The sequence below is a fragment of the Ailuropoda melanoleuca genome, chromosome 5 (assembly GCF_002007445.2).
Source record: "Ailuropoda melanoleuca isolate Jingjing chromosome 5, ASM200744v2, whole genome shotgun sequence".
Taxonomy (NCBI): domain Eukaryota; kingdom Metazoa; phylum Chordata; class Mammalia; order Carnivora; family Ursidae; genus Ailuropoda; species Ailuropoda melanoleuca.
In genome coordinates, this window is record NC_048222.1 from 89260897 (window position 1) to 89270959 (window position 10063).

General features: G+C 36.2%; 1 protein-coding gene across 1 annotated transcript in view; it reads right to left on the minus strand.

Annotated features, from left to right (window-relative positions):
* LOC117802464 (palladin-like) overlaps positions 1 to 10063 on the minus strand; it is a 133412-nt gene that overhangs the window by 96625 nt on the left and 26724 nt on the right. The gene's annotated exons all lie outside the window — the stretch shown is intronic.

Genomic DNA, 10063 nt, shown 5'->3' on the forward strand with positions numbered 1-10063 from the left:
CCTTCCTTCCTTCCTTCCTTCCTTCCTTCCTTCCCCTTTACATCATTTTCTTCCTCCCACCTCTCCTCACCCTCCTCCTTCCTTCTCTCTAGGAAAAAAAAATCCTATTCCCTAGGGTATTTTTATTTAAGTTTTCTAGCCTACATGTGGACCATATAACCACTGATTGGAAACTTGTTTCTGTGGCCTTATTTCCCCTATGCTATTATATAGAACTAGACTTCACCGTTAGAACTCATGATCAAGAGAACAAAGTTTCCACTTGCAATTAGTAATGTTTCTGCCAGGACAGGCTTTTGATTGGGTTTCACTATCAGTGCTCACATGAATAGCACTTTACTCTTATTCCAGCAGATACTAAATATGACCCTATTTCTTGGCTCAAAGAAATTAAAATTAAATAGAAAAGAATCAGTTCTATTGCTACACATCACTTGAACACATCAACTGGTAGGAAATATTTGCATCTGGGTCAGCATAGTAAGCTACATCAGGTTTCAGACTTATAATTGTATTTGGTACAGTTGTATTTATTAAGTAAGTCCTTTTAACCGTCAAAAGAACGCACCATGGAAGTGGAGTTCTTGAATTGCTGTAATTATGCCTAAACAGGTTCAGTGATCCGTGATGCGGCACTGCCCTAAGGCAAATGAAGAAACATGTCAAGAAGTTCTTTAAGCAACTCTACAGAAAAGACTTAAGACATTGAGTCGTTTTGACTATGAAAGTATCCATCCCAAACTTCAGAGTCAAATTTTCAAAACAACTGTTTCACAGTAGTTCGCATAATGGCAAATTAAACTTCCAAAAAGTACATTCTTTTCCTTTTGAGAGCTTTGCTGTATGGTATAATACTTAGTAGGAAGAAAATACAAAATCAAAGCCAATTTATCTAGCTGGGGGAAAAGCCTGCATTTGTTACTCCAATTATTTTTAGAGTTTTCTTCCTGCTGAAATTATTGGAATACAAAAACAGGGAGTGGTTACAGTGTTGGGGAAACACTATCAATTGGCTTTAGCAAATATTTAACAAGGAGCCATGAAGTTAACTCAGGAAAATTGCTAAACAATTTAAAAAGCAGCAAGAAAACAATAGTCAAAGACTTGATTTTTAGAAGGCTTTCCAAGTAGTCAGTAGTCCACAATAAGGCTGACCTTCACAGCTTTGAGGTTTAAGAAGAGAGGATGGGGAGATAATTAGTTGTAGGAGGGAGGGGTAGAAATGGAAAGAAAATCTTTGGCTTTGATCCCATCCCCTGCGGCTGAGAAGGAACAGAAGGCCAAATGAGGTAAAAGTTACCAGACAATGACAATAGACAGAGACCAGGGACAATATCCCAACACTCCATAGCAGCCTGGGTATTGATTCTGACCTTGAGATACAAATCTAAGACTCACTGTCCAAACAGGATCAGAAACACCTTTCGAGATATATTGTATTCCTTATAAATTACGTTTAGCCTATAAAGTTGAAGGGTTCCCTCTCTATAAACCCTATACCACTGGGAATACTTTAGCAGTACAAAAGACGGTTGTAGCATGAAGATTTTAAAGAAAAGGAACAGACTGAAAGATTTTTTAGATGTAGAGTGTAGGGAACTTACACCAAATCAATGACAATAAACAATAAAGGTGAACACTTTATAATAATAATAAGTAACTTTAAAATAATACCTTAATGTTTATTAAGCTATTACTATGTGCTGGCAGAGTTCTAAACTCTTTCCTTTTGTTAATTGACTTAACACTCATAATAACACTAGAGGTAGGTAGTTTTATTATTCTCATTTTACCGACAAGGAAACTGAGGCATAGAAAGGTTATATAACTTGCCAAGGTGCCTGGACTGATAATGTGATAGAGGCAAGATTCACATGGTTGCTTCAGAATCTGTATGGTCAGCCACTAGACCCTTTTGCTGTTTCTTCTATAAGATTTTTTTTTTTTTTTTGGCAATGCACAGGCATAAGTTTTAATTCTAAAGTGATTCTCTGACCACCTTTATTTCCTAGGAAAATTTATGTTGATGTTTGTTTATTGATTGGTTTTCTTGTTATATCCAGAAACTTGGCCATGGAGACGTAAACTGAAATGATGGAATCAATTCTTCGGAACAGATGCTACTGTCTGATTTGGCTGCCTCTACTTCACGGCTATATACCAATGCCTGTTATAACCAATTCAAATTCCTAACTATAGCAATACTCCACACTGGCCTTCAGTATCAATTTGCTTCTTGATTCATTGAGATAGCCATCTGAGCAGCACCATGTACAGTGGAACTGGCTTAGCACAGCATTGTGGTGTCATGGGTTGGCCAAGAACAGGTGATAGGACAGTTGCTGTCATTCTGTAGTGTTCAAATCATTAAACAACTCTGCAAAACAGAGGCGACATTCCCTGGGTTCATTGATATGGAGTTATCCCATTTCACTCACGGGTCTCAGAAACAGATTCAATATTCGCATTAATGATGGTCTTTTGGCAGCTAAAGCATTGTAGAGGTATAGGTCATTTTTCATGTGGGAATTACAAGTAGGTAGATACTGGATGGAAATAGGGGTTGAGAAAGAATGGAAAGGATAGGAAAGAGGACAAAATAGCACCAGTTAACTCACAAAAAGCACCAGTGAGGGGGAATCAGAGATAAGGTTATTTCTTCATTTCAGTGAAAATAAAGGTGTTACTCTGTTGTTTAATCTCCTTTGGTTTCTAGTTCAACGGTAATTTGATGTCCTAGGGAACACTTATTATCCTCTGTAAAATAGGAAAGACTTTTTCAAGTCAATGCAAATGTACAGAAAAAGAAAAAAATTAAAAGATTTAGAAATAAATCAAAGGAAATGATAAAAGAGTAAGAAAAATAGGAACCTATAACATTAATTGGTATTGTTTCCTTTGGATTCTGCCCCAATTTGGTTGCTCCTATTTACCAAATATGATGATATGGAAGAAGTGATTGGGTTGGTGAGATGACAATATGCAACAACTCTTATTAATCTTCAGATTTTCACTACTTCTAAAAAGGTATCACGTGTGTGTGTGCACTTATATGTGTGTGTGTGTGTCTAAATGCAGGCATTTTGTCCTAGTAATGAGAGGCTCATAAACACATTTTTCTATCCCCTGTAGTCAATAAATTGGGTAGACTACACCATAAAAGATCCTTGGCAGAAGACTGAGTACATATCTCATTCTATTAAGAACACCATGAATTTAAATGAAAAATCTTTTTAAAGCTCTGAAACATAACTAAGACAACTCAGAAAATTGATTAACTTACAACTCATGAGGGCAAACACCTAAGAGCCAACTTACCTGATCTACAATCCTTACCACCCAGACATTTTCTAGATGGTGTTTATAGAGCAAATCATGCCATTCATTGGAAACATTGCTGTGGAACATACCAAATACATAATTCGGATAGTAGAGTAAAATAAAAAGTCATTATTTTTCAATGAGTATAAAATTAGCATTATTTACATCTGTGTTTCTACTGCCCAACTTAAGATATGAAACACTGCAAGCACAGTTGATACCCTCTGTGCACTCCTTACAAATCACATTCTTCTTTATCTCTACAGTGATTGCTGTCTGGAATTTAGGATTTGTCATTCCCATGCATTTTTCTATACTTTTATCATATCCTTAAGCCTGAAATAGGACTGTTTTGCAATTTTAACTTCATATGGATAAATTTATTCATGCAATCTGTATGCATGTTTTTACAAGACTTTTTTTAGATTGCTGTTATGTTCGTGAGTTTCAGACATACTGATTCATGAACCTCTAGCTCATTCATTGTATGAATATAAATCACAACTCATCCATTTTCTTTCCTTTTTTTCAGCCTTATTGAGATATAATTGACATATAACACTGTGTAAATTTGAAGTGTGTGATGTGATGATTTGATACATCTGTATATTGTGAAATGATTACCACAATAAAACTAGTTAACATATCCATCTTCTCACATGATTACAAATTTTGTGTGTGTACAGTAAGAACATTTAAGATCTATTCTCTTAGCAATTTTGAAGTATACAATACAATATGGCTCACTGTAATTACCACGATGTACATCAGTTCCCTGGAACTTATTCACTTGTAACTGGAAGTTCATATCCTTTAACCAACAACTCTCCATTTCCCCCACCCCCCAGTCCCTGGAAACCACCATTTTACGCTCTGTTTCTGTGAGTTTGCCTTTTTTAAGATTCAACATATAAATGAGATCATACAGTGTTTGTCTTTCCCTGGCTTATTTCACTTAGGATAATGCCCTCAAGTTCCATCCATGTTGTTGTTAAGTGGCAGGATTTCCTTCTTTTTATGGTTGAACAATATTCCATTGTATATATATGCCACATTTTCTTTATTCATATGACAATGGACACATAGGTTGTTTTAAAACAGCTATTATCAAAAAGACAAGAGATAATGAGCACTGGTGAGGATGTGGAGAAAAGGGAACCCTTGTACACGTTGGTGGGAATGTAAGTTGGTAGAGCGACTATGGAAAATAGTACGGGGGGGGGTTCCTCAAAAAATTAAAAATAGAACTACCATATGACCCAGCAATCCCACTCTGGATATTTATATCCAAAGGCAATAAAATCACTATGTCAAAGAGGTATCCATTTTCATTTTGATGAATACTTATGTTCTTTACAGTATTTTGAAACAATGCTGCTATGAACATTCTTATATATGTATCCTTGTACACAGGAGCAAAAGTTCCTTCCAGGTATTTACCTAGGAGAGAAATTCATTCTTTTTTTATTTAATTAATATTTATTGAGCACCAATTATGTGCCAGGCACCACTCTAGGCTCTAGGGACACAACAACAAGAATCAGATGGCAGTCCCTATATTCAAGGGTTTTATACTCTACTTAGGGAGACAGACAATGAAAAAAAATTAAGTAAAATGCAGAGTGTATCAGATAAGGTCTGTGGAGAAAAACAAAACGACTGGAATAGAGAGTAAGGTGGGGAGGACCTGTTCTTTTACATTGAGTAGTTATGGAAGGCCACACTCTAAAGGTGACATTTAAGAAGAGATATGAAGGATCTAATCCTGCATATATCTGGGGGAAGAGCACTTATATAAAGGGAACAGCATGTGCACAGGCCTGAGACAGGAACACACCTGGCATGTTAGAGTGCAGCAAGGACACAATTGTGGCTGGAGTGGACCAAACAGGAGCATAGTAGGGGATGAAATCAGAGAGATTCTGCCTTATTAATGTTAATAGGGCCTACAGATTTTACTCTGAATGATATAGAAGGTACTGGAATGCTTTGCATTGTGTTGTGATCACAATTTCATTAAAAAGAATCATGGTAGGTGCAATATAGAGTATAATGAGCAAGGATGGAAACAAGGAGATAGATTAGGAAGGTAATGCAAATATTCCGGGGGAAAATGATGGTGGCTTGGCCCAGCCAATGACGACAGCCTGATTAGTGGAGGTGGTATGAAGTGGTTAGATACTAGATATACTAAAGTTTGAGCCAACTGGATTTGCTGGATGGACTGGATGATGTAAGATGTGAGAAAAAGAGGAGCCAAGGATGCCTCCAAGGTTTTTCTTTTGAACAACTGGAAGGAGGATTGTCACTTGTTGACATGGAGAAGTTTTAGAAAGAGAAGGTTTTTGGAGGAGAGGAGAACCAGAAGTTCAGTCTTGGATATATTAAATTTGATAAACCTAATAGATATCCAAGCAGAGATGTCAAGTAGACAATTGGTTATTACATAAAAGTTTAGGATATGTACACCTTCAACTTTATTGTGTATCACGAAATTGTTCCCCAAATTATTTGTACCTAATTACACTTCATGTTGCTGTAACAATACTTGTATGGTCAATTTTTCATACTGATAACCTAATGGTACTATCTGGTGTTGCATTGTGACAATATTCTTTAACAAAAACAAACACTACTCCTGGAACTAAGCCATTTGGATCTTTTTTTTCCCCATTTATTTGAAAGAGAGAGAGAGAGAGAAAGAGAGCGAGCGCCAGCGCACAAGCTGGGGGAGGAGCAAAGGGAGAGGGAGAAGCAGACTCCCTGCTGAGCAGTGAGCCTGATGACATGGGGCTCCATCCCTGGATCCTGGGATCATGACCTGAGCAGAAGGCAGACGCTTAACTGACTGAGCCACTCAGGCACCCCAAGCCATCTGGATCCTAACAAGCAGCACGTGTTCATAACCTACTGGCTAGTGGTGCTGTTGCCACATTTTCCCAAACCAAGTAGTCAATAATTGGAATATACTGATACCCTTAGTAAGAAAAGTGAATTGGTGGTTTGTTTCTATTTTCTTTTGAGGAGATGGAAATTTCTACAGACAGTATTGCATAGATTTGATATGGATAATTCTTGTTTTGGCTTTTGATGATGATTGAAGTCTCACTAATGTAAACTAATTGGAAGCATTGGAGGTACTGGGTTTTGATTTTAAAAAGAAAGAATTTAATTACTTTTAATTGTATATATTGATTGGAACTTTATTAGGCTAATAATGATGACCTAATAGGCATCTTATGATTAGATGTGAGTAATTGTACTTAGAATATTAAATATGATTGGACTATTGCTGGATTCACTTTTATTGCAGTAAGTGGATGTTTAAAAGTATTTTTTTCCCTTTATGAGTATGTTCACATTTACCTCACAATACAGTTTGAGTATGAGGATGGTTTGGACTTCTGCTCATAAAATGGGAATAATTTCTTTTGTTTGTAGTTACTTGATGGAGAATATCTGCTTTCCCCCACACCCAAACATCTTTGGGTTTACGTTGATTGATTTACTTTGCAGTATTAACTTACTGCAAAGAGAGAATAACCGTGAATGGCTGTTTTTTTTTTTTAACATAGAAAAATATTGTGGAAATTATCAGGATACCATTTTCTTTAAAGATATTTGGAATATGAATTCCAGATGGCAGTTCTGCTCATCTCCATTTCTGGAGCTTGTCAGTAAGCCACGCACAGCAAGCAAAACAGCAGTGACAGGGGCCAAATCATCTCATGAGTCACTCAGTACCGGATCAGGAATCAGAAGACCTGAGTTATAGTCTAGTCTCTATGGTTAATTATTTTTCTGTTCCTAGGCAAATAATTTCCTAGTTTTCTTAGTTTCCTTATATTTAAATGGTTTGAAATATATGGTTGCCACAATAAAATATTTTTTAAGATATAAGTGAAAATATGAGGTCTCATTTTTATAGTACTAGAGGTACTTTTGAACTAAAATTCTTCATGAATTTTTCTCCAACTCACAAAAGTCAAGAGTGGAAGGAACAGGCAAGGTGAGTGATGCAAGGGAACATGCTTTTATACTGTTATAAAGTAGTGCATGAGAAATATGAAACCCTGGGACATAATCAGAAAAATTAGTGAATTCTGACTTGATTTTATTTAATGTAGTAATTCAAATTGTTAACAAATAATTTGTGTGTAATTTGAGTAGTATCTAAATTACATATGACCTCAGTTACTATACATGAGTTTTCTTCCATCAGCCTTTCTCTCTTTTATTGAGGTTTTCTTGGAACTATGCAAGAATAAATACGGAAAACAGATTTTTTTTTCAGTCCCCTTTGTGGTTATAACTCGTATTTATGCCAGTTATATTTGTGGGAGGATGAAGTAGAAAAGCCTTGAAATGACTGGCCTGGCTTCTATCCTACTGTTTTCACCAATCCTCCCTTTATCTGGGGCCACTTTATCTAAGTTTCACTATGTGCAGGTTCTCAGACCAAATGATTTCTATCTAGGCCAAATGTAAGAAGTTCCAGGCCAGCAGCTTAGTAGCCCAGCCTTGTCAGTCTAAGAATTTGTTTCCCTATTCTGGACCCAGCACTAAAGTTCTGCCTCATTTAATCATACCTGAGTCTTTATTTCCTCAACTGTCCCTGTCTTATTGTCCTTTGGAGCAGTAGCCTTGCCTTTTCCTTAACTGAACTCCTGAAGGGTAGAAGTTTCTCCCTGTGCTCCAGACCCTGTATCTGGATGCTGATACCTGCGACCATATTTTCCTGGGATGAATACCTTTTAAGTAAGTCTGGACCTTACCAATGGCAATTGTACCACATCTTACTCACCTGCCCTATAGCTGCTGACTTCTCCATAAGTGAATGTCTCTATGCTTGCCAGTTAGCATCTATCAGGCCTCTGCTTATTGCTTGCTTCGGGTTCCTTTGACATCCCCTTGCTCTCTATGGATCCTGTCACCTGCTTCTGGGATCTTGGGAGGTAGCCTAGAAATCAACAGATCCATATAATCTCTGGGACTGACTGAGTCAAGCCAGGTTCTAAAATGCCCCAGTGCAGAGTACATTTTATTAAAGGTTTTCTTCTTCATATGAAATTTCCTTCAAAGAAGATGATCTCTTTAGACTCCCATGTCTCATGTGGAAAAGGATCTCAGTGTTCTTAGGCATTAGTTATACCTACAAATGCATGAAAGAGAGTACCAAGATCTTTGGAACAGAAATTAAGAAAATCCAGCACACTTCCCTCTCAAAATACAAGACAAAAAACAAACAAAATCTCCAAAAGGATAAAAAAATGACCAGCTAGCTTAAAACAATGGAGCATTTCATCAAAGACTTACTCTAGGAGAGCATTATTTGTAGTGTCTGATGGACCTTGGTCATGAACTTTGGTAGACCAGGAGATGACGAGAGAAAACTAGTTAATAATTCTGTAGTTACTAACTAAATTAATGCTCCCCCAACCCCAGTAAAAAGAAAGGAGGCAGAAGCATGAATTTGATGTCCCCCAAATTACTAAATGTTTAAGTGAACTTTAATGTAGTAATTATGTTCTGCTCACCTGAATCAATCCTTTTGATGTTAAATAGATTGTTTTTGTCATTTTTGAAAGGGTATAGTATATTTACTTGTCATGGTAATACGTTTGAAAGGGGCTTATTTTGGACGAAATGTAAGTGGAGTCATATGTTGTATGAGAACCTGTGGAACTGCTTTGAATGACATGTGAAAGTATTACTCATAGAGGATTATTTGTTCCCAAGATTAGTAGGTTAAAAACAATCTGAATAGAATCCAAAAGAATCACAGAATTTCATTTCGTTCATAGGCAAAATAGTTAGAAAAATTCTTTATGGAAAAGATACATAAATGCAGAATTTAGAATGGCAGCTTTAATGAAATGAACCCATTAAGAAGCTTTTTACTGCCCCCTGCTGTCAGTTTCTAAAAGAAATACAGCAAAATTACTGTAAAAACTGGCTCAGGAGGAATTAGTTGAACAAATTGGTTGGAAAAAAAATTCCCTGCCTTTAATTACACCACTTTTTAGCCAGTGATGCTAATGCTTACTTCATGTTTGTGAGCAATAACCTGTCAAACTAAGAGGCCAACTCTAGAAAAGCGTGTATTAGTGGATGTAGGGTGAGAGGTCAAGTTCATGGCTTGTGAAGTGCTATATTAATAAGAATATACCAGCATTGCAATTTTTAGCCAATGATGTCTACTTTTCCATTTTGCCAAATTTCACAATTTTGAATTTAGTTTTTAGTATTTATATAACCCAGGTAAAACATTCTTCATTAATAAAAGCAAAACTTTTAAAATTAATGAATGTATGGCTTATTTTTATAGTATAATCCAGCTTGCAATATTATTTCATTTTGGCATATAAAATTAAGAAATGAGAAATAATAAAAGTAATAGGTAATACTAATGCTTCAGTCATGAGGTGCAAAGCACTGTTTTATTTTTCATGTATTATTTTACTTAGCCATCATAAAATAGAGTGAGGTAGGCATTATTTTAATTCCCATTTCACAGATAAAGAAACTAAGTCACAAAGCAACTCAGTGACACAACTGGTAAAAGGTGGAGCCATGATTGGAAACCATTCTGGGTCACTTCTCTTAACCTTTTTGCACAGAAAGTATGAACTCTGGAGTTAAAGAGGAAGAACTCCAGAAATCAGAATGGTTGTGGTGGTGTAAGTGTACATTGACTCCAACTAACCATGCATTCATGTAATTTTTTTTTTTTTTTTTTTTT